The sequence below is a fragment of the Schistocerca nitens genome, chromosome 6, assembly GCF_023898315.1.
Source record: "Schistocerca nitens isolate TAMUIC-IGC-003100 chromosome 6, iqSchNite1.1, whole genome shotgun sequence".
Classification (NCBI taxonomy): domain Eukaryota; kingdom Metazoa; phylum Arthropoda; class Insecta; order Orthoptera; family Acrididae; genus Schistocerca; species Schistocerca nitens.
The window spans coordinates 323,635,283-323,662,221 of record NC_064619.1 but is presented as its reverse complement, the minus strand read 5'-3'; the positions used below and the strand labels follow the sequence as shown (position 1 = coordinate 323,662,221).

At 42.4% G+C, this 26,939-nt stretch overlaps 1 protein-coding gene across 1 annotated transcript in view; it reads left to right on the top strand.

Annotated features, from left to right (window-relative positions):
- The first annotated feature begins 1,827 nt into the window (after positions 1-1,827).
- LOC126262621 (sex peptide receptor) overlaps positions 1,828-26,939 on the top strand; it is a 1,348,766-nt gene continuing 1,323,654 nt past the window's right edge. The window contains exon 1 of the mRNA XM_049959378.1: positions 1,828-1,871. The gene's annotated coding sequence lies outside the window, so the exon portion shown is untranslated. The remainder of the gene's footprint in view (positions 1,872-26,939) is intronic.

The window sequence follows — 26,939 nt, the reverse complement described above, 5'->3', positions numbered from 1 at the left end:
AAATAATTATGGCCAGTTGCTTATTTTTGATAGCCGTTATTGTAAAACGACGTTTAAAATTTGGCTCAACACCCAGTCTGGTGACCCAGAATCAAATTCGGTGGTTGTTTCAGATCGTGGCCAATCACTTTAGTCACAACACAAAATAGGAAAAACGGTTAACAGTACACATGAAACTGTAAACACTATTATTTCAATTTAAAAAATTTCGGGATGAATGGTTTAACTGTCCATCCACGAAAAATACGTCGTGTATTTCAAATTTATACTCTCTAAATAATTAAATACCTTACAACTCCACAAAGTTTAGTAACTTTTGTTAAGGAAAATAATGGCTTTTCAGTCCAGTAAAAGAGGTTACTAGGATTCATCATAGCACTTGGGACAGGAGACGGTCAGGGTAAGTGACTGAGGATCAAATATGGTGGCTCAACACAAAGTTTACCGAACACAAAATTATTACTGAAAACGAAACCAAATAACTGGTCCATGCAATCATACAGTCCTCAACTGATAACGTGATATGAAGTTGGTGACACCCGCCGATCTCCTGTACTATTCAGATAAGGAAGGCAAAGATATCCATGGCTCCTCCTCTGTGACGAGCTCTGAAAATTCTCTTTTTAGTGTCAGATTTTCGTAGTACAGAGGTCATCAAAGTATGCCATGAAAAATAAGCCGTATTATTTCCACATCCGATACTATATTATGCAATCTTGCAGTTCTTCTCGCCTCTTTCAGTTCACAAGATGCCTACCCATTGACTAGTAGCAAACAACTGACTCATTCCACACAGGAACCTTACAGTTCGACCGCCAAATCCACCTTTTCTGTTCCCTCCTAGCCAGTTCGGTTGCGGAGGGACTTCACTCCAAGTTTTACATGATTAAAAACCCACTTTCCCTATATATGAACCAGTGTTATAATTAAATTTCTAGCTTTTACTTTCTTTTATAGCACATTGAAATTATGTTCATAAATTAATTTTAATTATATAAATCGTCCTAAATAAAGAATAAAACGTTTACATCGAAGTTACATCAAAGAGCATAGTTACACGGAACATTAGGTAACAACAGAGAAATTATTTAGATAAGACCACAATAGGTATAATGCCACTATAGGTAATATCGATAATTGTGTTACAGCCGCTGTAAGAAATTATAAATCCAAGCTGCAACTGGGAGTAGGTGGCCCTGTCCCGGTTTAGGCATTTAGTAATACAGAACAGCCATGAAAGACGATATTCTCACGGCGTAAAGAGTATTGTTTCTCCCAGTTCAAGTGATGCAAGTGATGAAGGATCGATGATTGTTTATTCCCTTTTATTCGTTTAGCCATGTAGTGGTCTTGTGTCGCCCTTACGAACTAGGTGTGATAAATTCTTTTTGTATTCTTATACAAATTTTCTGTTCTTTAATTACAGACGAGATACTCATTTTCGTACACAGTTCAGTGCATTAGCGGTATAGGTATTAAAGCTGAGCACGTAACTTACTTGCCTCACACTTCAGTCTTTGTTGTGGGATACCAGAAAGTTAACATAGTACATGTTGCTTGCACCGCTTCGGTACTAATTTGTATGTACGTGACAACCTTTTGGCGCTGTGTATTATTAAAACAACATCTTTAATATCTGCCAGAATAACATAAGAAGTACCATTGTGCTTTTTTAATGAGTAACGCATTCTAGTTTTATAAATCCCTCTCAGCATGCCATGAATCTGCCCACATAACTCTGTAGTACTGAAAACGGTGTTTCATATGCCATTGCTATAAGAAGATAATAATTAGCATTGTACTAAGACCTCTCTTTCCTTTGTTGCAGGTTGTCATATTAGTACGACACTGCGACTGTATTGCTGTTAGTGGTAAGTATATAGTTGCTTTATTATTTACTGAAACTTGAAAGCAGCTGAAAATGTGAATGGATTTTCCTCTTGAGTTTCGTTTCCCAGACTATTCGTCGTAAGGAGCTAAAAGGAATTTACCCGCCTTCACGCGTAAAGGCACGGGAGGCAGCTGAAGCGCGATGCAAGTGAAGTATTTTTGAGATAAGTGTCATCCACTACTTCGACTGCACTGTCATACACTGCTCTGAATTCTTTATATTGAGAGTATGGGGAACAAATCTTAACATGACCACCTGACGAACAAAATAATGAATATATATTACTGACTGACGTACGGAATTTCAGTTTTCGACAACGTGAACAGAGCACTGGTGAAACATTTCTTGCCTGTTAAGACTCATGTGATTCGTAGAGACTCAATAATCCATGAGATTTTTCGAAGTCTTAATGTTTGCGTTTTACGCATTCAGAGGTGAGCATCTATGTAGTCAAATACTAAGATCACAACTTTGTAGCCGGCCGGTATGGCCGTGCGGCTCTAGGCGCTTCAGTCTGGAACCGCGTGACCGCTACGGCCGCAGGTTCGAATCCTGCCTCGGGCATGGATGTATGTGCTGTCCTTAGGTTAGTTAGGTTTAATTAGTTCTAAGTTCTAGGCGACTGATGACCTCAGAAGTTAAGTCGCATAGTGCTCAGAGCCATTTGAACCATTTCAACCACAACTTTGTAAGTATGGTGTAAAATTCCGCATATATCTTATAATGACAGTTATGATATAAGATGCCCATAGTTTCCTGTAAGGTGTACGTTTTGCAGTATTCATTCGTATGGTTCTTTCTGTACAATGATCCCATGGAGATTCTGAGTTGTAAGGTATTCGAATTGAGAGGAACGCAGCAAAATCTTCGCTGAAAAAGGCATGCATTTAAATAGCAAGTAATTTCTCGTGACGCTGCTAGATAATTTCCGAAATATTCGCCAGCAGGTAACGACATCAGTTCCGTACGCTACTTCGATGATCCACAGTTAAACAATCTCGTTTAAAAACCAGAGACAAAGTTTACAGACGCGGTTAGAACTAACGGGCTTCGGCAACTAATTCATATTCAAAGTTTGGTGACATCGAACGAATCTTTGTAATATTCTCGCTTGCTACCCCAGCCATGAAAGCATTCTCAGTCGCAGTATCATAAATCAAATACAAGTTTAAATACAGGCAGATAGCGAAGCCGCGAATGACTCTGCTGAGCAACGTATATAATGTATAAATTACTAGGACTGCCGATAGACATATGAAGCATGAAAACTATTTGCAGTACGTAACATTACTTACATAAACCCAAAATATTTTCAACTTTGCAAATCATCTTTCAACTAAGAAGGGGAGGCAACGATGCCATGATCACGGGTATACTTCAGACTTGGTGCACTTTAATGGTCCATCGGGAAAACATAATGTGAAAGAACTAAAGCATACAACATATGCAGTTTAGAGGAAATCGGAAGAGACGTCTTTCACGTCAAATATGTACTGGTGCGTTGTGACTCCGAACATGAGATGGCGGCACTGATGAGGGTAGCGTTATAGCTCCGTAATTGATGGATATCTACATCAAGTGCCACTCGTCTCTTTTTTTAAAATTATTTTTTGTTTCAGCGGTGATCGTATCATCTAATATGTATGAGATTTGAAAGGTAATCTAATTAAAAAACACGTATATCTTCATTAACTTTCAAATTGAGGACTGTGATTGGATTTTCGAAAAATCGCACGTACACAATTCATTCGTGGTACATGAAAAACGTCTTACCACTACGCAAGTTAACTGCAATATGCGACCTGTGTCTGCAGGTCGAAGCGCCGGAGCAAAGCAGGTCTGGGTGCCTTACCCAATTGTAGGTATAAAGGATTTCGCAAATCACGGCATGCACACTCGTCCAGCAAAATTTTATACGTCCTAGCATTTACTTGTTGATAGTTATAAATTTAATATTTTTTGTAAGAATTAAAATTCAGCCAAATAGCATGGAAATTCAGTAAAATGTCATGCAAAAACACGTGTTTTGTCTTTAGATTACCTTTCAAATGTCGCACATATGAAATAATACCGCTAGTGGTGAGAAAAATATAATAAATTAAAAGAGATGATTGTGATTTGATCCAGGTATCTACCGATTATGTGTCTTGAACGCTAACCATCTGACTGCCGGCATGTCGTGCTTAGAATCGCAAGGCACCGGTACATACACTCCTGGAAATGGAAAAAAGAACACCGTGAATTCATTGTCCCAGGAAGGGGAAACTTTATTGACACATTCCTGGGGTCAGATACATCACATGATCACACTGACAGAACCATAGGCACATAGACACAGGCAACAGAGCATGCACAATGTCGCTGCGGTCCGGTCCCAGGTCGACGGGCACGTGCACCTTCCGCCGACCACTGGCGACAACATCGATGTACTGTGGAGACCTCACGCCCCACGTGTTGAGCAATTCGGCGGTACGTCCACCCGGCCTCCCGCATGCCCACTATACGCCCTCGCTCAAAGTCCGTCAGCTGCACATACGGTTCACGTCCACGCTGTCGCGGCATGCTACCAGTGTTAAAGACTGCGATGGAGCTCCGTATGCCACGGCAAACTGGCTGACACTAACGGCGGCGGTGCACAAATGCTGCGCAGCTAGCGCCATTCGACGGCTAACGCCGCGGTTCCTGGTGTGTCCGCTGTGCCGTGCGTGTGATCATTGCTTGTACAGCCCTCTCGCAGTGTCCGGAGCAAGTATGGTGGGTCTGACACACCGGTGTCAATGTGTTCTTTTTTCCATTTCCAGGAGTGTATTTGATGTGTCAAACATCTTGAAACATTACCGTCAAACCTACTTGCCTAGGGACTCCATATGTAAGTTGATGTCGTCAAGCCCTGAATGAAAATTGCGCAACGTATAACTGGGGAGGGGAGCTTGAGAGCGCTACCTAGAGAGCGTGCCCTTTCTGTACGATGCTAGGCAAGGGGCTGGAGGGCTCACACGCTTATGTGTGGGACCCTGCACTCTATATCTTCTATTTTTAAATGAATTCCTTTAACTGGAGTCCTATGTGATTTTTTAAGGTATGTTAAAGATTGATGACAATTGATGACCTATTTATTTTAAACATTATTACTCAATTTTACAGCGATTGCAGCAATTGTTCCAGTTTACAGATATTACAATTTTATAACTTATAGCTCGGGTACATTATATACTAACAGCACGCACATTTCTACGGGCAAGACGGAATTGCGTTGGCCAAATGTGTACCACCAAAGTCTCCCAATATTTTACATGGGACATCCGCTATGTGAGGAGGATAACGGGCAAACTGGGGACCAGATACATTAACACAGGGGGTCAAATATCCGGAATTAAACGAGAACATCCATTTCCTTCCACACTCCAAAGCTGGAAATAAAAGAATTAGTACAAATATTCAAATACCTCTCTTCCATGCGTGAACATTGAGACAGACGCACTGAGGGCACGTCTGCTCACTTACCCGTCTTCTGTAACACTCGCAGAATATGGCGGGCACCCGGAGGTCTTCCTGGGCCCCGGTGGAGGGGGTGGTCGAACCACTTGGCCGTGACCAACCTCTCCACCCCAAATCTTATGACACTGGAAAGTCTTTGACTTTTACCTGCCTGTGCTGTCTCTCAGATCCCCTACCCAGGAGAAAGGTGGGCACTACTACACTACAGAACTACTTCCCAACTAAGATTTGGCCACGCTTTACAGAAAGGATTAGGAAAGTTCAAGTGCAGATTCACATTCACGTACAAGAAATGTATAATACACGACACACATAAATACGTATTATGAAGCCTGACACATTTCTTTCCACCCGTCCACATGGGTTGTGTTGCACCCGCGGCCGGCCGCATCGTGCAATAAAACTGGCGACAGAGCCGCCTCTGTTTGTATATCACGGTGCGAGCGAGCAGCGAAACCTGCTGCTTATGGAGACGAAACTACTGTACCGTTTCAATCTCTTGCGATTTTCTTGGAATTGCCTCAATAATACGTGTTACTGCTTACACATTATGTGCAAGTAGTAATGTATCTCTTTGTAAAATGAGTGAATGAAATTATCTGGCTTAATTGACTGCCACAGGGAACGCAAAAATAGAAAATGGTTCAGAATAGGAGTAAGGAAACAAAGAAACACAGAGGGTTAGAGGAAGGTTGGGTAGGAGGGAAGAATGGAACTGGGGAGAGGCAGAGGGCAGAAGGATAGAGGGGCTGAGGGACTGAGAGACGAAGGGGCTGTGGGGCAAAGGGTTAGAGTGGCAGTGGGGTAGAAGGTAGGGTCTATGAGAAGGAAGAGAGACGGAATGGTGGAGGGGCAGTGGGACGGAAGGGCAACTGTGCAGAGGTGAAGGGGGAAGAGGGGTAGAGTCGGAGAGGGTGGCAGGGTGTTAGAGGGGGAGATATGCAGAGAGGTATAGGGACAGAAGAACAGTGAAACAGGGGCAAAGAGGGTTACAGCTACTGGGTTACAGAGGAGCACAGCGGCAGAGGGGCAGGGAGAAGCCGAAGCAGAGGGAAATAGGCACAGAGGGAAAGAGTGATGTAGGGACTGGGGAACAGGACGACAACGGTGCAGGGTGGCAGAAAGGAGAAGAACAGATCGACAGATCGACAGAGAGGCAGGTGAGAGGCACTATGGCTGGATGCAGAGGGTCAGAGGGTCTGAAGGGAAACAGGAAAAGAGGAGGGACATATATTGTTCCATACCCTTTAATTAAAAAAGGTCAGAAAACAATGGTAAATGAAGAAAGTAAAACTCTAAGATTACCATTAAATGATTTTGTGCACATTATGGATAAACACTTATTGACAAATCTGCAATGATACCCGAAAAATAATAACACAGACACGTCCCAGTAACTACGTATATCGTCTTTTAACGTCACATTTCCAGACTCTTGCTGCTTTATTCCTCCAGCTACCAGTATTTTCCCGTATAATACATTAAACTTAGTTTTTTTTTTCTAAAGCCATTGAATGTTCGCACAGCGTATTTAATTAATAAGCGGCGATATGTTTCTCTCTCGACTGTCTGAGCAACCGGCCGGTGTGGCCATGTGGTTCTAGGCGCTTCAGTCTGCAACCGCGCGACCACTACGGTCGCAGGTTCGAATCCTGCCTCGGGCATGGATGTATGTGATGGCTAGTTAGGTTTGGCTAGTTAGGTTTAAGTAGTTCTAAGTTCTAGGTGACTGATGACCACAGATGTTAAGTCCCATAGTGCTCAGAGCCATTTAAACCATTTTTTTTTTTTTTTGACAGTCTGAGCACACTCTTGTCCAAGACTACTGTATATCCCCATGTTTGCTGTAAAACAGATAAAGTAAAGAAGAAGATACTCATGTAATCGACACTGGCCTAGATGATATAAGCGTTCAGGCGACAGCAAAGAGCACTGATACATTTATGGACAGCAGTGCAGTGCACTGCCGTAAACTACGCCTCGCTACTTTGCGCTCTTTAATAACGTACATCGGTTACCAGAATAACCTCTTAACTGCGTTGGTTTTGACTCTCGAACACAAATGCTATCTGTTAACGGACAGTAGCAGCCCACATTAAACGGAAGTAAACAGCTCGGTGGTCCAGATTGGTATTAAGTTCGTTATATAGCTGGTCCAAAGCGCATTGTGCGTAGCTGCGCATCACAAGAGTACGCCCATGAGAGCTCACGTGAGATGACAATGTTGTTTAGGCAGCTGTACTATTTCCTCATTCGTAACTTATTTTAGTGGTTATAATGCTAATGAGTTGTTCCCTTACACTGGAACTACACAGTATTGCCACAGCACTCAGTAACACCGTGATCTAGAGTAAAACGTGGTAATATACGTAATTAACCGAGCAAGCCCTTATCGCCACTTCATATCACTAAATGACAAGAACACACTTCTTGCAAAATTTTTGTTGGTGCGTTTCGGGTATGGCCGTCAACAGAATATCAAAAAAGAAAGCTTCACATCATATTTTCTAAAACTTTGCTCCAGATACTTTGATGATCGGCCACGCGTTAATAAAGCTTTATGACAGGTAGTGTAACTTCGTACACGTACACATCATCGTTGGGTATGTAAATTATTAGATCTGCAATTCCTTGCAACAGGTACAGCGGTTAATGTTGTTCATGTTTGGTGTTATCAAGCCTGGTAGGCTATATAAGGGGTAGGATCAACATTAAATGTTGGGTAATCAGTTTGAAGGTCCCAGAGATGACATACACTCTTGTAAGACAGAGTAACCTACACCTAACAGAGTTTTGAATGTGTTTTACTGTTGATTTCCAACTGACCAGCTGGTCGAATCTTTCAATATTCAGGTTTCTTGTGTATTCGGCTTTCACAGTGGTCCGATGTTGGACTGCAGGGAAACGCGATGGTCGGCATACTCGTCGGCTTGTTTCTGGCATACCATGTTTCACCACCACACGGGAGCATTGCCATATTGCGGTCCTAGAAAGTGGTAAACCAAAAACCCTTAACAGCAGCACCAGTCATCCGGTCGGAGAACAAGTAATGGACTTCCTGCTACATTCTTTGTCACCTCGCACCATTAGAGGAAGATTATCAGTAGTTGACCTATGGAAATAACAACCCATGCGTAGGCTATGGTTAACATCACAGATCAAAAGGCTGAGTTGGGGGGGGGGGGGGGGGGGGGAGGGCAGGGCAGCCGTGACTAGGATGCGTGGATTGCTGATGACTGTCAGCACATCGTTTTCAGTGGTGAATTGCGGTTCTGTACTAACCAAAATGAATATCGTCATGGTTTTGACATGGGGAGAGATCCCATGTTTCCAATATTTTGCAGGGGCACGTTGGTGATATTCCTGGTGTCATTGAGCGGGAGACATCAGGACTTCACTTCACGGCTGTCAATGACTGAGGAAACTCTGACGGCTCCACTGTATGTCACGGGCATCCACAGTCCTCATGTGTTATTGCTCATGAGAAAGTATCGTGGTGCCGTTTTTCAACAGGACAATGCTCACGCACACGTGGCATGTATCTCTATGAACCGTCAGGTATCCCAAATCTAAACCTCCCCTGCAGTAGGCAGGTCTGCTTGACCTTGAGACGGAACCACGGCTGTTTTTTTACTCTGTTCCATCAGTTCAGTCCAGGTGGGCGTGCAGTGCAGTGCACACCAACTCAGCAACAATGTGTACTCCGCAACAGAAAACGCAGTGCGCTATTTGGCTTGTGAAAACTTAGCTCGATATAAAGTGCAACGTAATTTTAGACGTCAGTATGGTGGTGAACCACCAGCTAAAACTGTCTGTCGTTGGCTAAAGTCTTTCAAGGAAACCGGTAGTGTTTTAAAAGCAAAATCACTAGGTAGATCGAGAACTTCTGAAGATGTTGTTGAACGGATCCTTGTTTCGCGTGTTCGGAGCCCGAAGAAGTCATTGACCAGATTTAGTCTACAATTAGGAGTGCCTAAAGGTACTGTGGATGATGTGCGCAAAAGACTTAAGTTGCGCTACTACAAACTTCAACTGTTAAATGGAATAAAATCTACGTTGGCAGGGCAACAAGAGGATCCCACCTTGACGTCTACCAACATTAAACAAAACTTAAATGAATTCTCTTTCATGATAGGTACTCATTGATGTAATTTTTCCTTAATTTCTCCTTTAAAATTTATACTTAAATCTAGGGACTTCTTTTTCAAAACCCTGTATTATAAGGTGATGCACTCTGGTATAACGGATCTATAAATTTTACAAACCTAAGCCAAAAAGGGAAATTACTAACTGTTTCCAGCAGTTATTTCATAATTTTATGTACAGCTGGTTAAACGTAATTCTCTTTTTGTCTTAGTTTTGTAACTGCAGCTACATTTCAGCACAACATGTAACATTTTAATATGTCTATAGAGAATAGCCAGAAACGCTCTGAAAAGCTTGTAAGGGTGTTGCAGGGTAGTTTGTGCTGAGAAACGACTGATAAGAAGAAAATTCGATACGTTGCGCCGCTTCCGCGTTAATTAGCATTGAAGTTAGCCATTCAGGCCGTTGCGTGCCAATTCAAGTGGACTGCCGGATACATTTAGCGTCAATTGTTATCATATTGTAGATTACAACGCACGAGAGTACTCAGCCTTCAGTTCCGGTTTCATCCTCACTGTTCTCCTATGATTAATTTTTGTATCGCTCTCTTGTTCGGTTTTAGAAAACCAAACGAAGAACACCTTTGGCGACACCGCCTCTGGCGGCCCACTTGAATTTGCGCACCCAACGGCCTCATTGGCTAACTTCACTGCCAGTTAAGTAGGAAACAGGGCAATTATTTTTTTCCTACCAATTCTTTCCCATCACAATCTACCGTGAAACTATCTTACAAGCTTCTCAGACAATTTCTGACCACCCTCTATAGCTTAAGAACCTTGTGTGGTTTAACATAACCAGCGATAACCTATTTACAAGAAATGATAATGTAGAGATTTTCACTAATGGCCGCCAAGCTCGCAGGGCTCCAAATGAATCGTGCATAGAAACAAAACTCACGATCTGTGACTGAAAGCGGTTTTTTCGTTTTTATGGAAATAATATAGTCACAGCAACAATACTATGAACAACGGACAAAATTACTATACTATCATACATATTACTCAGGTAATATTTGTGTGTGTTAGGATGCTGTTGCAGATTGTAAGAAGTGATCGCTGTCACTTATAGACAGCACTCTTCGAAACTGAGCCAGCAGCTAGTGCTTGGAAGACGTCTTCAAATATTTGACATCATAATTTTTACCGTTCATCTGTCAGTGGGGTTAAGAAACAGCTGAAATCACTAAAATTATACAATGCGTTGGGACCCCGATGAAACCCTTGTCATTAAATATAGAATATGCAGTTGAGTAACGCCCATTTCTAATCAATATACGCCGCAGAGCTCTTTGCTCAGTTACTAGAAGAAAGGACAGCTCAGACCCTTCGACAAGAAAAGTGAAAGATGTGATCTGCACAACTACCGTCCAATCTCTTTCACTTCTATGTGCTGCAGAGTACTAATTCTTCCGAGTTCAACCTTAATAATGAGGCATCTCAGACAGAATGAACTCTCCTATGCCAACCAGTATGACTTCTGAAAATACCGGTCATACGAAAACCAAGTTGGGCTTTACTCGCGTGATATACAGAAAGCCATCAACAAAGTAATCAGCTACCTGTAGTATAACATTTCACATCTTCGAAAATTGACCGAGCGTGGTGGCGCAGTGGTTAGGCACTGGACTCGCATACGGGAGAACGACGGTTCAATCCCGCGTCTGGCCATCCTGATTTAGGTTTTCCGTGATTTCCCTAAATCGCTCCAGGCAAATGCCGGGATGGTTCCTTTGAAAGGGCACAGCCGACTTCCTCCCCCAACCTTCCCTAATCCAATGAAACTCGATGACCTCGCTGTCTGGTCTCCTTCCCCAAACAATCCAACCCAACCCATCTTCGAAAAACCGCAGATTTTTACTGGGACAGTCTCACAAAATCGTAAAGATTTCCAGGAAGACGTTTATAACGTTTGGAAGTAATGTAAAGTTTGGGAACTCTCTTTAAATATACATAAAGGATAAATATTGCACTTAATAACACAGAGCAAAGTGTCTAGATCTTCAGTGAGTCAGAGGAGAATTAGTCAAATCACAAAAATACTTCGGAGTAACAATTTTAGGGTGATGACAATGGCTCAGTTGTTGGTAAAGCAGGTACGCTATGTGATGAAAAGTATCCGCATACTTCCAAAACATACATTTTTCGTACTACGTGCATTGTGCTGCCACCTACTGCCAGATACTCCATATCAGCGACCTCAGTAGCCATTTGACATCGTGAGCGAGCAGAACGGGGCTCTCCGCGGAACTCAAAGACGACGAACGTGGTCAGTTGATAGGGTGTGACTTGTGTCATACGTCTCTACGAGAGATTTTCGCACTCCTAAACCTCCCTAGGTCCATTGTTCCCGATGAGATAGTGAAGTGGAAACGTGAAGGAACACGTACGGCAGAAAAGCGTACAGACCGACCTCGTCTGCTGTCTGACAGAGATTGCCGACAGTTGAAGAGGGTCGTAATGTGTAATTGGCAGACACCTATCCAGACCATCACATAGGAATTGCAAACTGCATCAGGATCGATTGCAAGTACTATGACAGTTAGGCAGAATGTGAGAAAACTTGAATTTCATGGTCGAGCAGCTGCTCATAAGCCACACGTCACGCAGGTAAATGTCAAATGACGCCTCACTTGGTGTAAGGAGCGTGAGCATTGGACGATTGAACAGTGGAAAAACGTTGTGTGGAGTGATGAATCATGGTACACAATGTGGCGATCCGATGGCAGGTTGTGGGTATAGCGAATGCCCGGCAAACGTCATCTGCCAGCGAGTGTAGTGCCAATAGTAAAATTTGGAGGACGTGGTTTTATGATGTGGTCGTGTTTTTCATGGAGGGGGCTTGTACCTCTTGTTGTTTTGCGTGGGACTATCAAAGCACAGGCCTACAGTGAAGTTTTAAGCACCTTCTTGCTTCCCATTGTTGAAGAGCAAATCCGGGATGGCGACTGCATCTTTTTACTCGATAGAACACCTGTTCATAATGCACAGACTGTGGCAGAGTGGTTAAACGACAATAGCATCCCTGTAGTGGACTGCCTGCGGAGAGTCCTCACCTGATCCTATATAACACCTTTGGGATCTTTTGAAACGCCGACTTCATGCCAGGCCTCACCGACCCCATCGATACCTCTCCTCAGTGCAGCACTCCGTGAAGAATGGTCTGCCATTCCCTAAGATACCTTCCAGCACCTGATTGAACTTATGCCTGCGAGAGTGGAAGCTATCATCAAAGCTAAGGTTGGACCAACACCATATTGAATTCCAACATTACCGATGGAGGGCGCCACGAAGTTGTAAGTCATTTTCAGCCAGGTGACCGTGTAACGTCTACGCTCGGGCGTACGTTAACTCTTTAAAGCCTGTACTATAGTAAGTTGACGGGCTTCACCTTATAAGAAAGGATTTTAGTAAATATGTTGACCGCGTGTACCTGAATGGAGGCAAAATCAGACTTACACCCACTCAGTAACAACAATGATACGTCAAGCAAGTCTAAGGTGCAACTACACGTTAGGACGGGCAAGAAACATTCACAGCAGATGCTACCAATTGTTAATAATACGTTCGCCAGCCGAATTAGGCATTAAGTGAGTTTTTTCCTTGTACAAGTGGATGTACGTACAAGCATAACAACACGTAGTAATACTGCATTATATGGAAAATTTTAGAACCAGAAAAATCTACTGAACTAATACTTTCCCTTTCTGTACTAATTTGGACAAGCTATAAATACACAACATTACACTACAATGATTACTACAAACTGCGTTTTGTCTATTGATCCGACTGAAATCGGGCATAGGTTACCCTAGAAATAGCACTTTTGAAACACACATACAATGTCAATTTTAATAAGGGTAAAACACTGATAAATTTAGGTTTTATATTGACTTTAACTTTGCTGGACAAATCAGTTCAGTACACTTCAGTATTTAAATGAATAGAAAAGAAAAGAGTGGAGGGGGGACCCTGAAACTGTTATGATCACTGTGTTGAAACTATTAACTATTGGAAGCATTAAGCACTCAAGATTTGCAATATATGAGTTACTACTCTTTTTTGTCTTATTAATTCCTCTTTTAACTACCATTATTTTTGTCTCAAATTAATTAAGCTTCATTACTAAACCAATTCCAAAATTATCTTCCAACTTTGTCAGACCTTTGTTCTTTGCTTATATTTTCATTAACAATAAAGCTCCTTAAACATTTTTCTAGCATAATAGGTCTGCAGGTAATTCTTATTAACATAAACTTTAAATCTTCATTTCGGGACACTCGGATTGCACAACATGTGGAAAGGACCCTGTCTAGGTTAGTGATGAGGATAATTAATTGATAGGACAATTATGGTAAAAGTTAAGTTGTTATTGAACAGTCAGGAACAAAATTAACATTGGTCCACACGAATACAATTCTAAAGATTCAACCTGTTCGTGTCGATGCGGCGGTTGGCGGGCGGCGAGATGGCGAGGCGCACAGCACACATACAATCACAGCTATGGTTCTTGATGTATCGGCACTTTGCTTCTTCTTAGCGTCGCAATCCTTTTCAATTTAGTACCTATAGAATATAGCCATGCTGTATAGTCGTCGGAAACGGCACATCCGAGGCTCAATGAAATCACGTTTTCCAGGAGAGCCTCCTCGATCCAGAGCGTGTTTCTCAGACCGATGCCCAACTCGGACTATATTGCTGAGCCCGTTATGCCGTGCCGCGCCCGTGTGCATTTTCCCGCGCTCGCCTGCCATCCACCTTTTGCCGCTCCCCTACAGACAGGGTATTCACCAAAGGTTTTACATTCCACATATCCTAATACATTGCCTACGTATGGACCAGGCGCACAATTACAATTTTAAACATGTTACAATAGATTCAACATGGGTTACACTTCAATTCTGTTATAGCATTGCTTGAAATTTAACATAAATATTAATATTCGCATCGAAAGTTGCTTACAGTTTCTTTAACATAATGACACGAAAAGAAAAAGAAATGAAATCAAAACATTGCTTACACTAATTTATCGAAAATCAGAAGAAAAAAATTATTATATGTACAGTTGTTGTTGTTGTTACAACCGGATACTTTTGATCACGTAGTATGGTATAGTCGGTTTGTCGCCAGGATACTGCAAATATGCCATGAGATTACTAGTGACTCGTCTGTCCCACTTCACAATTTGGGTCGAGTGTGGGGGACCCATACCAAACGGTATTAGCACAGATTATGAAACTTCCCCTTAGAAAAATTATACAAGACTGTGCTTAAACTGACACAAAATATTTTTTAGCGCAACGCAATCTCACTTTCAACAATCCCTACAAAAGAATGGCCCTGACTAACATTAACCTATACCTTTCACAAATCACTTACCTCACAAAAATCTTCGTTACTCGAACTACTGCAATACAGCGAGCGCCACTACTGGCAGCTAAATAAAAGATTCAAACTACGGAAGGCACTAACTACTGATAGGCATAGTTAGCAAATGAAAGATTTTAATAGAGAACAAACAATGTATTTACCTTAATAGTCATATATATATAGCAGTTCATGACATCCAGTCTTACAAATTTCAAAACTCCGCGATTTCTCTCCCCACATTCACCACTGCTGGCGGCTCACCTCCAACTGCGCAACGCTACGCGCTGTTAACATCCAGCTGCCGCTGCCCAACACTACAATTGCAGACAACAATGCAAACTAGCCACAGACTGCACACAGCACAGCCAGTGATTTTCATACAGAGCGCTACGTGACGTTACCAATATAAGAACCTAAACAGCCTACTTACAAATATTGTAGGATACGTATGTGGGTGTACGCTGTCTGATCAAATGTAAGTGTTAAGAGGGACAGACTTGCCTGTATAAAAGGAAGCTGGGAGTGTTGTCTTGTCTGTAGAAAGGAAGAGCAGCAGAAAAGTTGGTGAGGAGAGCTCAGTCAAAGTCGCCCTTTGATGGTGTCATTGCGAAGTGGGAACGCGCCGGCCGGTGTGGCCGAGCTGTTCTAGGCGCTTCAGTCTGGAACTACGCGACCGCTACGGCCGCAGGTTCGAATCCTGCCTCGGGCATGGATGTGTGTGATGTCCTTAGGTTTGTTAGGTTTAACTAGTTCTAAGTTCTATGAGACTAATGACATCAGAAGTTGAGTCCCACAGTGTTCAGAGCCATTTGAATCATTTGAAGGAATATTGCAGATAAGGTAGAGCTGAAGCAAAACTGGCTAGATGCAACGGGGCTATATCAGAATACCCGATATTACACAAAGATTTCGTTAAATATTCGTGATATAAGAAGTATAAGTTTTTAACGGTACGCTACTTGTATGTACACGCTTTAATAACAGCAATTTAATTACGTATAGAATTCACAACTATTCTGTACCAAATTTTAGATTACTTTTGTCACTAATAATTTGATTAAATATATCTTAGTGAAGAGGTATATTTTCATGTGAGAAGAGACCATTAAGCACTTCATACTGTCAGGAAATAAATGTGCCCTAACAGCCATCCGGGAACAGTGGAAACCCAGTACCAAATAGCTCAGTTGTTTGGACTTGCATGTACAATGACATATCTGGGTTTAAAAAGATGAATATTTCCCCGCTTAATGTAAACGTATTTGGGGAAGAGGAATTTCCACCGTCAGGTACGACAGAAAGAAAAATGCCAGGTTCTCAGAAGACAGCAGAGTCACTTACTGCTTCTTCTCCACATCCTGGTCCGTCGACTGACGTCTGAACGCAGTCTTCATGACTGCATAACCGGAGGTGTAAAGCAGTTTCATCATGACGAGAAACCATCGTCAGCCAGGTGAAGAGGAAAATGTCCCAAGTGTTACAAAAATAATCTAAAGGTATCAAAAGCATGTTACCGCCAGGTTAAAAAAATTGTTGAAAGACTCTAGGCTAGATCATAAAAAGTGTCAGAAAGGTCTTAAGATATGTGAGGCAAACACTTATTCTGCAGATGAGAATGAAACACCTTGTCCTATTTTGCAAAGAGACATGCTCGTCACCAATAAAAACCGGATGCTTGAGTAAAGTATTTAAAGTGTGAGAAGTGACTCCTTCAGGATTGCACAGGACCGACTGAAGATGACTAGCATGCATATCGGTGTGTCCCATGTCTCATACGTAAAATACAACACTAACTTTCTGTGGCCCCCACAGTACCTGCCTATACCCTAAGGTACGGAGTAGAACCGTATGTTGCACAGTACTGAGCTACGTTAAATATCACTTACACCTTTAAAAGAAATCCTTACGGTTTATATATGTTGTTTATGCCTTTCTTTCCCTTCACCGAAATAATTTAGAAGTCCGTACAATTAAAATGATCATTGTTATCTAGCTATCTCCTTAGCTACCCGATTGTACCCCAACTTCCCCTAGACTCTGGCAGTCCTATGGACGGATTTGTGTTTGGTGACTGCATTGAGAACCTTACCCATCATCATGTGTACTGCTGACAATGAAGTACAGAGCAGGTGTATCGTGATTATCATGTGGTCCCCTTTCTGCGCCTGAGGAAACGCTAAATGCAGAAGGATGTTAACACATTTTACAGCATTTTGTACTGCGTCCGACAGAGAAACATTTCGCAGACAATGATTTTGTGAGCATGACAGCACACTCTGTCACAGAGCAGCATCTGTGAGGCTGTCGTTTGTTCACAATAAGATTGCTAAAATAATTTGACCTGCCCACAGTTCCAAACTGAACCCGATGGAACACTTCAGGGATCTCCTCTGCTGTTGGCTCTTGAGAAAGTATGGACTACCAATTCTTCAAGGCGTTCAGACACGTCATTGAAAGAGTTCCTAGCAGAGATCAAGTGTCATAAAGGCAGAGAATTGAGAAACCTCATATTGAGGCGTCAGGATTCTTTTGATCAGACAGTGTAGATGTAGAGAAAGAGTAAAAAATAAATATGTCATGTCCTAAGCACAAGGTGTATCAACAAGAATCATCAGATTCTGCACTCTATACTTTTAAAACTAATAAACGTATACTACGAATTTTGTTTTTTGATGAACGGGAAACTAAAAAATTTTTTTTCATATCTTTACAAGGTGTTCAATATGCCCCCCTTGAGATGCACGGCATACGTCAATACGGTATTCAAATTGTTCCCACACTACAGCGAGAATGTCTTGAGTTACAACTTTCACAGCTGTTGTTACGTGACCTCACAGTTCATTCATTGTTGTTGGTAACGGAGACACATAAACAAAGTCTTTTACAAACCCCTACAAGAAATAACATAGTCAGATCCAGTGACCTCGGAGGCCAGTAATGTAAGGCTGAATCATTTGTTCCAGTGCGACAAATCCATCATTTAATAAGCGCCTTTAATTTAAAAATACCTGCACTTCCCGATGCTAAATAAAGTCGTTCGAATCAGTCTCCAACTGTGGGAAAACACAGTTCTCAAGGATACTGCAGTTCTCAGTGAAACTGCAGAAAACTAATTAAATTTTGGAGTCTCCCTCATGTTGTACAACTTCATGTGATTGTTCAGTAACCCATATTCTCACAGTTTGATGGTTCATCTTTTCATTTAAATGGAATCTTTCTCGACACTAAACACTAAGCGTGGAAGAAACCTGCCATACTCCATCTTACCACGAATGAAATTACAGAACTCCACACGTTGTTGTTTGTCATCTTCACTAAGAGCTTGCAGTAATTGAATTTTGTAAGGTGTTGCGTGTAAATGTCGACGCAACAGACGCCAAACGGACATCGGGGGCATTTTGAGCTATCGAGCTGCACAGCGAAAGGATTTCTGTTAACTCCTTGTGAAGCTACGGCGGATGCGTTCGACGTGTATGTCAGACACTCGAGGACGGCCCAGCGATTTGCCTTTACACAAACAACCTGTTTTTCGGAATTGTTCATGTCATCGTGTAATGCTCTTGCTGCAGGACGAACCACACCATAGCTAGCATGAAAGTCGCTCTGAACAGTTATTACTCACACGCACTGTGCAAAATGTAGAACATAAAATGCATTCTGTTTAGAGATGGGAAAACTCGTTCACCTTGGAAACTAGTTCACTGGTGATCGCTCTATTTTGGGAACCGCTCGTTTTTATTCGTTCACCGTTCATTTGTGCATGGTATATGGTTCCTGGGGTATAGCGTTTTTATTCATTACAGAATTCTCACACACTTGTGGAAGTACTTTTCGTGATTCTGCAAAACCTCTCCCTTAGCCAGCTGTAGCTTTATGTGGCTGATCGAAGTGAAATAAGGTGGCGTTTGAAAACCCGGCCCCGAGTACAGATTGCTCGCCAATTACGCACGATTTGTTGAAAGCTACGAGCAGAATAGATAAACAAGTAATAATTAGCAGTGAATAAATGACAAATAAGCTAATGTAAACTACTACGTCCAAACAATAGATGACGATTGGTGGGCGACAATGAGCAGTCTAGTACTCGAGGCCGATTTTTCGTGCGCCATCCTCTACCACTGAAGTAATATTGTAGATGTTAACACAAAATGTGACACCAGACACTCGACTATGGAGCGCGGGGTTCACTCGGTTGTAAGTCGGTCTGCCTTCCATAACGATGAACATGCTGTTTTACCTTGGATCAAAAAGAGACCGACAATGGCCACTCGGGTGTGCCGTGCCGACTTTCTTTACATGTGTAATAACAAGGAAACGTGCCATTTTATAAGTACGTTTTTTGCTGTTTATCGAAATAGTGAAGTAAGCTGATATATCCTTTTGTTACCTGAAGAAGTATGACATATCAGTAAGTTTTATCTAATATACGTAATTATAAAATAAATTTTAATTACCGGTCTTGGACGCTGAATAGAATACGAAAAGAACCAGAAGTCCACAGTTCAAAAAAAGTTTTAAAGAGATCTAGAATGGTCGAGCGCTGCGAACAAAACAAAAAGCAACTCGATACTCGACGAACAAGGAGTAGTCGGCTGTTGAACTGCGACGAGTGGCCACCCCAAGGAGGACGAGTCCGGCCGAGGGAGACCGAGACAGTGGCGGGAACGGGACCGACGGTGGAACGAGGCCGGCCGAAGTGTCGTTGCGGGATCGACACCGACCCTTTCCCGTTCCCGGGAACTATAAGTAGAAAGCCGCGACCGAAGTAAACTATGAAAGACAATTCGTTCCAATTCCTTCCGTTCACCTTTGTGAACCTTTTGTTTGAACTCGTTACTTCCCGAACGACCTGTTATATCCTAGCCAGTAATGCCAACCGAGCCCGCTGCCAAAAAGGTTGGCAGCATCAAAGTCCGGACGCCGTCCGCATAAGCAGCGCCAGCGAGACAGGAAATCGCCGCAAGTCTGCGCGCGCCACCGCTGGCTTCTGGCTTCTTAAGCGCTGGAGTCGCGAGCGCTAGGACAGTTCTGGATTCGCTGCTCAGTTGTATACTCGCCACCGAATTGTGTACCTGCTAGTGAGCTGTGTGTTCATCGCAGCAGAGTTGTTGTTTGTCGTCAGCCGACGCTGACCTAGCCGCTCCGACTCGAACTAGACAGATTTCTGTAGACCATGTTCACCACTGTGTTCTGTATCGTCGTTAATAAAGATAAGTACCGACTTTCATTTAATCCGAGTGTTTGGGTTTTCATCTTTCTGTTCACTGTTCCAGCGGACCGGTCGGCCCGCTATTAAAAGTGTGGCGGTGACTTCGTAGGCCGTTTCTACAGCGAAGTGTTGTCGCTACGAAGGCCGTCACAAAACGACCCATCTCCAATTCCGTTGTCCAAATACCATTTTTACAAGAATTGAAGTGGACCCACACTACTGTCACCTAGCGGGAACCAAGTAAAACTCGTGAGTTTTGTCTTTCCAACAGTTCGTTGTTCACGCACATTTTTCAAATAAGGTAATAGTTATGCAGTTTTTAAAACTCTTTTTGTTACACCATGTATTATTACGTAACGAAGTACACATATCTGCTCTCCAGCCCTAGTGCAAAAGGAAGAAGGTGCTGCGCTACAAGTGCCGAGACTGGGATGTGGGCCACACACAGCTTCTGGCAGTTGTGTAGACGACTCGGCGCTTTTTCCATCAGGAATTCAACGTACCCCCTTCATTCCCCCCATCCTCCCTTTTCACCCCCCCTTTCACCAACGTCTCTCACTCGGCCGTTTCTTCTGAGCAATAAAGCGCTTTATGAGACGCACGGATTCATATGGATACTACACCACCAGCCGTGAAAAGTGCAAATGGGATTCTCCAGAGCACTTGACTTATATTAAATTCGTAAAATGTCGGAATCAAAGTGCTTATAAATGGTAGCGGCATATTGTTCATTTTCAGTTTGTACAATTGAAGTCTTCCAAAGTATTACTAAGGAGATCGAAACACCGTCCAGCTTCTGAGGAAAATATAGAGGCGACTTGGTATTGGCTCATGAAAAAAATAGACGCTATGAACCGCTCTACGAAAATGTTCCATTAAATTTAAACCTTGAAGTTTTCAAATAACAGCCGTTTTGTTTCCTTAAGATAGAACCGAGCGAGGTGGCGCAGTGGTTAGACACTGGACTCGCATTCGGGAGGACGACGGTTCAATCCCGCGTCCGGCCATCCTGATTTAGGTTTTCCGTGATTTCCCTAAATCGCTCCAGACAAATGCCGGGATGGTTCCTTTCAAAGGGCACGGCCGACTTCCTTCCCCATCCTTCCCTAATCCGATGAGACCGATGACCTCGCTGTCTGGTCTCCTTCCCCAAACCAACCAACCAACCTTAAGATAGAGTACTATACTGATATCCAGTATAATGACCATTGTTGAAAATTCATTAAATGAACTCGCAATTGCAAAGGAGAACAACGGCCAGCTGTAGAATGGAACGACGACAGTGAAGATTTGTGCCGCACCGGGACTCGAACCCGGATTTTCCACTTATCAGGAACAGTCGCCTTACGATTTGGCTATCCGTGCACAATTCACGGCCAGACATAAACTTCTGTGTGTAGTCAACCATGCGACTGCGACCTCTACTCGTACATCCATTATGTATATTCCCGCACCGGTGAAACATTTTACTTTTAAAGTCGGTTTCCTCGTGTCGGCGGATAAATACGATATTTCTGTGCCTGTATGATTCTGAATTACAATGAAATGAAATGTTCCTCCTTACGCTATGCACGCATGTCGAAAGGGAGGAAAATCTCACTGCCGTCATTCCATTCTACAGCTGATGGTTGTCCTCAGTCGCAATTGCAAATTCATTTAATGTATTTCATAACGAGTTTAGTCGCTGCAATGCCTGTTCCTTTGGACATGCAAGCTAATCCGAAGTATCTTCGCATCGTAATTACAATAAGACAGGCACTGCAATGTCATATTGTTGAAAATGTCGACGGAACTATTCCAACGTTGCCAACAATTGCTTTTGAAATGACAACAGGTGAACGTCACAGGAAGTTCAATCTCACAAACATAGTGAATGTGGTTGCAGTTGCTGCGTCACATCCTTCAGTGCTACTGCGTAGATGTATTATCTTGGTGTTTTTGCCACACTTTTGCATTCCTGTCCTCTGCCTGAAATTTTTGCATAGAGGTAGTGTGTAATGGTCGCCGTGAATGTTACATTTTATTTTATGAATAGTATGTAATACGTAACGAGATTCGATAATGTGTCCTAGAAAACATAGGGTATCATTTCAGAGGTAGATATAATGGACTTCAGCTTTTTCGTGGGGAGCAGAGGCGGACAGGGTTTGGGTATCCAGCCTTTGCGAAAGTATTGCAGAAATATTGCAACAAACAACTCATGCTCGTGTACTACAGGCAACTTCCCTGCGTTATAAATGGGACCTTTACGCAGTGCCTTATTAAGTGTGACGTTTTGACTCAGTAGCACTGATACTGGTGAAAAATGGTGACGTAAAACTCTACTATGAGCCAGGGAAGTATCTGAGACGACCCTGATCACTTAACTGTCCCTTCAGTTTGTCTATTCGACCAAAAATTTGTAGTTATAAACCTAGACGTATCGTTAAAAGTGTAGGATTCAATTATATTACACTTTAAATTTACATACCAATTAGTTCTGCAGGAGGTAAGGACTACAAGAACTTCTGCAACAGACTATTTTAATATAGTTAATGGAGAGAAACAATTAATTGTGACGGATGACTGAAATTCGATAGTAGGAAAAGAAAGAGAAGGAAAAATACTAGGAGGATGTGAACTGAGGGAAAGGAATGAAGGAGTAAGCCACCAGGTAGAATTAACCATCGCTAACATTTGGCTTAAGAATAATGAAAGAAGGTTCTATCAGAATGGATAGCTTTGACAGATGAGAGCAACAGAGGATCAGGTAAAATTACAAGGTCTAGCAGAAATCCTTGTGTATCATAGGAAATACTGAACTTAAGTGACGAAACCTGAAAATATAAAAATACAGCAAATGAAGCAGGCGGAAAAGAATAAAAGCATCTTCAGTGACATTGACAGAATGTGCTAAATGGTAGAGCAGGAATAGTTAGAATACAGAGAATAGACAAGACACACACCTGCAGGTAAATTAAAGGGACCTTTGGAGAAATGAGAAGCAACTTGCCGGCCGGTGTGGCGGAGCGGTTCTAGGCGCTTCAGTTTGGAACCGCGCGACCGCTACGGTCGCAGGTTCGAATCCTGCCTCGGGCTTGGATGTGTGTGGTGTCCTTAGGTTTAAGAAGTTCTAAGTTCTAGGGGACTGATGACCTCAGAAGATAAGTCCCATAGTGCTCAGAGCCATTTGAACCATTTTTAGAAGCAGCCTTATAAGTAGCAGGAGCTCAGATGGAAAACCAGAACTAAGCAATGAACACAAAGCTGAAACGTGGCATGGGTGTATAGACAGTACATGCAACGGACGTGAACTTGTAGGTAGTATTATAGAAAGGGAAGAAGAAGCAGATTAAAATGAAATGGGAAATATGATACAACGAGAAGAATTTGACAGAGCACTGAAAGATCTAACGTGAAGAAGGCCCCGGGAATAGATGTCATTCCCTCAAACCTGTAGATACTTTTCGAAGAGGCAGCATTGGAAAAACTATACCACCTGGTGTGCAAGATACATAAGACAAGAGAAATGCGCTCTGACTTGAAGATGAATGTACTACTTCCAGTTCCAAGGAAAGAACGTGCTGACAGGTGTGACTATCACTGAACTGTTGTTGTTGTTGTTGTTTTTGTTGAGGTCTTCGGTCCGAAGACAGGTTTAATGCGACTTTGGATGCTTCTCTATCCTGTGCAAGCCTCTTTATCTCCGAGTAGCTACAGAAAACTACAACCTTCTGAATCTGTTTACTGTATTCATCTCTTGGTCTTCCTGTACAACGTTTAACATCCACGCTTCAATCCCTCAGTAATTTAGTGATCCCTTGATGTCTCAGAACGTGTCTTACCAACCAATCGCTTCTTCTAATCAAGCTGTGACGTGATTTGTTTCACGTCTGTCCACAGCTACACTCCATACAAATACTCTCAGAAAAGATTTCCTGACATTTAAATCTATACCCGATGTTAACAAATTTCTCTTCTTCTGAAACGTCTTTCTTGCCATTGCCAGTGTACATTTAATATCTTCTCTACTTCGAGCATCATCAATTATTTTGCTGCCCAAATAGCAAAACTCATCTACCACTTTAAGTGTCTCGTTTCCTAATCTAATTTCCTCAGCATCACCTAATTTAATTTGACTACATTCCATTATCCTCATCTTGCTTTTGTTGATGTTCATCTTATATACTTTCAAGACACCGTTGGTGCCCTTCAACTGCTCTTCCAAGTCCTGTCTCTGAACTATCATTATCAGTTCAATAAGTCTTGGTTGCAAACTGCTAACAGCAATTAGTTACAGAAGAACCGAAAACTGGTAGAAGCCGACGTTTTCATGTATGTCGCTTATTTCGCATTCCTGTTTTAGGGAATAGAGAAAATTCCTCGGCGTGGCACCAAGACGGCGCTGATATCGAAGCAATTTTCTTATAGTCCTTTTGGTACTAATTTCGCAAGATGATCAGTGGAACAGCTCGAAACCTTCGCGTTTGAACTTCTAACCTTCGTGTTTGCACTTCTAATCTATCTATCTACATTCACTAAGAATGGAATTTCTATATCGCGACTCCTAAAATAAAAATAATGCCCAGTCATACCGCTCAAACATTTGTGATCGCCACAAATGCAAATGAACTGGTGGATATTACCTCATTCAGCGTACTCCGAAGTGGATAAAACGGCATCCCGAAAGGAAATCTCCACACCATCAAACATACTGACAAAAGTACAAGCCAAAGTAAAAAAGAACGCATCCGACTAGAGGCAAAACAGCAAGAAAGTGATGTCATCTGCCCATATCAACCTTAACTCTGGTAACACAGCGATCGCCTCCACAAATGCGCTCAGAAACCAAGATTCCTTTGGGAGATATTACAGAAACTACTGCAATTTGTTCTCATATAGACACCTTACGAGCTTCTATGAGTATTCAAAGCACAGCGCGCACCCATCTATATGGCATTTCTAAGACAGAAAAGGGGGAGAGGGATTTGGGGTACTGACATCAACAGACAAATTTACGGTAGCCATTACCGAATGATTTATGTGCTTCTCGTTGCCAAATGAGTGAAAACACGTCCACGAGACCAAGAAGACAATATAACAGTATGTTTTTGGAGAAGCACACATTAAGATATGTGAAGCCTCCCAGATTTACGAGAGTGAGGAGGGCTTGTTCATCTCCACCCGGCACACTTGAATCCGCGGGGACATTTGTTCCCCTGTGCTAACGCTCGTGGACGAAAGCCATTTTGTTTACCTGACAGAGCTACCTGGGGTGTCAGCCCTGTCGTGTTTTTGCTAAAGGAACCTGTACAGATACGCACCGAGTGCTGTAACACACATGCGACGCGTCTAAATGTCAACGCTCTGAATAGCACAGCAAGTGTAAGGGTGCAGATATCGATTCTGCAAGTACGTATCGAACCTGTCGTTACTGGCTCACCGTCGCACGGACTCCCATATGGATCGTATAGAAATACGCGTCCCTGCCGCTAAGAAGTAACTGAAAGATTTGAGAATAAAAAAAAGTCGCCACGTCAGAACGGAAACCCAGTTCGGTATTACAGAGAGTACTCAAGGGCATAGACATCTTATTGAGCTTGAAATTATACCGAATCTCTTGTCAGGCGCCAAGCCTCAACTGACCGGAAAAAATCCCAGGTGCTTCCTGTATATAGGAAGGGTAAGAGAACGGGATCGCAAAATTACAGACTATTGTTCTTAAAATTGATTTGCTGTAGAATTATTGAATACATTCTAGTATAATAAACTTCCTTGAGACTTTAAAACTTCTGTGCACGTATCAAGACGGGTTTAAAGAGAGTCGTTTGTGTGAGCTCTGCTTCCCTTTTTCTCGAATGATATCATGCAAAGCAAGGATGTAGGGAAACAAGCAGATTGTATATTCCTAGATTTCCAGAAAGCGTTTGATGTGGTGCCCCAACTCAGACTGTTGACGAAAGTCTCGGAATACGGCTTTGATTCCCAGATAGGTGAGTGGCTCGAAGGCTTCGTAAATAGCAGGATGCAATACGTTGTGCCCCGTGCCGAGTGTTTGTAAGAGAATAGGGTATCGTGTGAAATTTTAAATTTTCGCGGCGAATTAAATGTTCGAAGAGATTTCGGGGATTGCAGTCGATCGTCGTAAACTTCACTCCACGATATTTCAACTTGACATCTGCCAGTCATCTTAGATGGCTCACCTGAAGATGACTAGCAGGTATTATGTTGAAATGTGAAGTCTACGATGATCGGCTACAATTTCGAAATCACTCCGAACAAAGTGTATCGCCAGATGTGCTCCAGTGAAGTATGGTAGGACCGCTATTGTTCTCTACATAGGTAAATGATCTGGCGGATAGGTTGAGTAGCAGTCTGCGACTGTTTGCTTATGATGCTGTAGAAAAACGGAAAGTATCATCGTTGAGTGACAGTAGAAGGATATAGGATGACTTTGACATCATCTCTATTTGGTGTGATGAACTGAAACTTCTTCTAAATGTAGAAAAATGTAAGCATCTACAGCTGAGCAGGAAAATATTGTTATGATATTCGAATACAACATTAGTGGTCTTCTGTTTGACACAGTAAGATGGATTAAATATCTAGGCGTAACGTTGCAAAGCAATATTATATGAAATGGTAAGAATGGTAGTAGGAAAGGCTAGTGGTGAAATTAGTTTTATTGGGAGTGTAAATCATAGGTAAAAGAGAGCGCGTATCTAAGAGTAGTGCGATCCATTCTTGAGTACTTCTCGAGTGTTAAGGATCCCATCCAGATCGCATTAAAGGAAGACAGCTAAGGCGTTCAGAGGCGTGTTGATGAATTTGTTACGGGAAGGTTGGATCA